Genomic DNA, 3,650 nt, shown 5'->3' with positions numbered 1-3,650 from the left:
GCGGGTCAGAACATGGGCCAGGCCCTCCTTCTGTGGGGCCCTCCGCCCTTCACTCTGCCTGGAAGCCTCAGCCCCCGTCTTCTCATTGGGCTCTTGGATCAGACATGAACCTTCTCAGACCACCCGTCCTAGTGGCAAGCCCTCCCAATGGCCACTGTCACTCCCGCCTGCTTGATTTTCTTCCTGGCACTCGCCAGCAGCTAAAATGGCCTCGTCCTGGGGCACCTGGGTGGCGCAGTCGGTTAAGCGTCTGACTTCAGCCAGGTCACGATCTCGCGGTCTGGGAGTTCGAGCCCCGCGTCGGGCTCTGGGCTGATGGCTCGGAGCCTGGAGCCTGTTTCCGATTCTGTGTCTCCCTCTCTCTCTGCCCCTCCCCCGTTCATGCTCTGTCTCTCTCTGCCCCAAAAATAAATAAACGTTGAAAAAAGAATTTTTTTAAATAAAAAAAAAATAATAAAATAAAATAAAATAAAATAAAATGGCCTCGTCCTGTGCTCGCTTTGGCAGGCATGCATGCTAAAAGTGGAACCATACAGAGAAGGTTTTCATGGCCCCTGCGCAATAATGACCTGTGAATTCGTGAAGCTTCCATTAGAAAAACGACAAATAGGATAAAAAATAAAACGACCTCGTCACTTACTTGTCTACTTATTTATGCACGTCTGTTTTCTTCCACTCCGGAGGGCAGACTCTATGGGAGCAGCATTCGCCTCTGTATCCCGGTGCCTTGAACAGGGGGTAGGCCCCTCCTTGGTCCTCAGTGAATATGTGAATGAATGAGTACACGGGCCCCTTCTAGACAGACTGACCACGTTCGCTGAATGTCTGTGCAGAGCCCTGGGCCAGGTCCTTTAGGAAGCGTGGGCTCCCTGCCTTCCGGTGATTTATAATCCACCTGAGGATATGAGGTACCCATGTGTGACAGCTGACCCATGTAGCAGCGTCAGATGGCGAGGCTTGGCTGAGCAAGGAGGCCTGCCTCTGGGGGCTGGTAGAGGTCATCAGAGCTGCCCTAGACCAGAGTACCTGGGGTCTTGTTCAAGTGCAGAGCTTGGGTCAGGGAACCGGGATGGAGCCCGGTTGCTTCTTTGGGACGCCGGGGGGAGCTTCGTTATGACCTAGTGCTCATTCCATGCTGACGCTGCTGGTCTTAGGACCCTGGAGCAAGGGTTGCTCGAAGCTGAGGCTTGGAGAAAGGTCTGGCAAGCAGAAAGCAGGGCGGCATTAGGGGTTGAGAAGGGGCAGAACTCCCAGGGTAGGAGGGACTGGGAATGCGCTCTGATGGCTGGAATGGTGAATGGGAACAGGATGGAAAGACAAACCAGGAGCAGGGGGTGTGGGAAGGGCAGTAAGGGAAAGTCCCCCAGCCACCGTCACCACGGCATACACCCCTCTCTGCAATTTTTAGGAGGGGTTCCTAGAAGAATTGAGACACGGTCCCCGCCTTCCTCTGCTCTGTCAACGTTAGAACATGTTTTCAGAAATGTTGCAAGCCGGGATTGCCCAACAGGGTCTTGGGGGAGAGGCAGAGCAGGCTCTCTGCCAGACGTTGCCGAAGGAAGAGTTTGCGGGCGGATGTTGTGCCTCGGCGGCTGCATGGCCAGTCCTGACCACCTGGGATGGGCACGTTGGCTTCCGAGGGATACCCTTGCGCTTAGTTTTTGCAAACCGCGTTCACATCTGTTACCTCATTTTAGCCTTACTGTACCCCTATTGGAGTTGGGAGGGCCACTGCCCGTTTCGCAGTTTTGGAAACCGAGGCTCAGAGAGAGAGGGAGTCAGGGCCAGCCCACTATCACTGGATGCAGAGCCCGAACTAAGACAGTCAGGGGAGGATTGCTCCCTGTTTCTTTCCCTTGCCGCCACGCTCACAGATGTGAATATGTGCACAAGACCCGCAGCCTTCCACCAGAGACAGCCCTCCCCAGAAGTTGTGGACTGACGGTCTCTTGGTCAGCAGAGTTCTCTTGCTGTGACGGGATCCACTCTTGCCAAATGGCTGCTGGAATGCCAGAGTATTCTAGAATTTCTGAGGGTGGGTTTGGCCTCCATCAGCTCCCCCGCCCTTCCCCCTTGGGAGAGAAAGGGGTGCAGCTGCGGAAACTGGCAGGACTTCCCACATCGCCTGGAGACTAAGGTCAGGGCCAATTTTATGCTCCTTCGTCCCCTATTATGACCTTTATTTCCCTGGCACACGGCAGCTGCTTGTGCCCAACGGAGGCGACGGGAAGTGTTATGTTGTTCGTAGCACTCCAGAGGAGTAGTAATACCATACCCACTGACTTGATTCTTCCCGATTCTAACCGCGGGTCCACTGAAAGTGGTACAGGGCATTTGGGGCAAGTTTTCACTTGCTGTGATAGAGCGGGGACTGGTCTGCATTTCTAGATCCTTGCATGCTCATCAGTAAAGCAGGGCCAATGGCTTTTTACCAAAAGAATTGAGGCAGCTCTCACACTTCACATCTAAAAGCCTGCTGTGCTGAGAATACAGGGGATTGGACAGGAGCACTGTGGGTACCAGCCTGGATCAAAACCGTGCCTCTGGCAGGGACAGTGGCTTCCAGTTTGCTCCCTGCACTGAGCGCGGCTGGAGCGAGCGGGCCACTCCCACTGACTGCTTCCCCACGCCTCTGTTGTGTGCTTGCTCTGAGCGGGTGTAAAACAGAATTGAGGCAGAGGGGCTTGCTCGCTGCTGCTGGGATGTCCCCCCGAGGATGGCGTCTGGGGCACCCCTCTTCTCTGCCACCTTTCCCCTTTACAGAATTCCAAGGCTGCCGCAGTAGTGTGGCTTCAGGGTATGTTCACGGGCCTCTGAAGGTTCACACCATACACACCAGCGGCAACCAGCCCAGACCCCATCAGCCACTTCTCTTTGCAGACATCCGCTAGCAACTTTAATTGTTGCTCTCTTCCTACCCTTTTCCTCTCCAGCTCCTCTCCCCACGATTACACCCAGCCCCAGCCCAGGCCCTGAACTTGCCTCCCAGAGCATCCCTCTGCCTTCCAGCTGACAGAACTCACCCTCTTCAGAAGATTTCTCTCTCCTCTGCGAGTGCCCTTGAACCCATCACCGTATGTCTCCGAGTCAGATGCAGGGCATGGGGCATCCGGGGTTGGGTCTCAAGCTGTGTGGCCTCAAAACCCAGCCTCTTCTAAAATCAAGGCAAGAGGACTGTCTACAAACAGGTTCTGGGCCCTGACCAAGTGCCCTGGGTAGGATTCTGTGTGCCCCGTGCACCGTATTGCTCCCCTGGTCTTGAACTCCCCCTGTTCCTTCTGCTGAGATGCTGTGTGGACATTGGAAACATCACACTGAGGCTACATCATAGTTGCACATCTGTGACAGCCTCTGCCCTAAGGAGGAGATGCTATCTATAGGGGAATTAATTGGTCATCAAATCCTAATCTTTCCAGTTCCCTGTGGTCATGGTCTGAGCCAGAACCGCCTCTGAATGCTCAGAATCAGGCAGCTTGCTCTGGGCCCAGGCTTTAAGGGCCCCACTCCAGTTGTGCTCTGGCTGTATCTCTCTCCATGGGGAGGGGAGTGCCTGGGGCCAAGGGGATGTGGCCCCTAGAGCTCATCCCCTCCCAGGCATGTGCATGAAGCCTGTAGATGGGAGCAGGGAGAGAAGGGAAAGGGATGCAGGC

The 3,650-nt window shown here is 55.0% G+C and overlaps 1 non-coding gene across 1 annotated transcript; it reads left to right on the top strand.

Moving 5' to 3' along the window:
- Nucleotides 1–491: 491 nt before the first annotated feature.
- On the top strand, nt 492–599 carry LOC112850565 (U6 spliceosomal RNA). The gene has a single exon (XR_003222683.1). It is a non-coding gene; the product is annotated as a U6 spliceosomal RNA (small nuclear RNA).
- The last annotated feature ends 3,051 nt before the right edge of the window (nt 600–3,650 follow it).

This window comes from Puma concolor, chromosome C2 (genome assembly GCF_028749965.1).
Source record: "Puma concolor isolate L17-30 chromosome C2, mPumCon1.1.hap2, whole genome shotgun sequence".
NCBI classification, from domain to species: domain Eukaryota; kingdom Metazoa; phylum Chordata; class Mammalia; order Carnivora; family Felidae; genus Puma; species Puma concolor.
The sequence above is the reverse complement of the archived record's forward strand: the minus strand, read 5'-3'. Positions and strand labels throughout refer to the sequence as shown.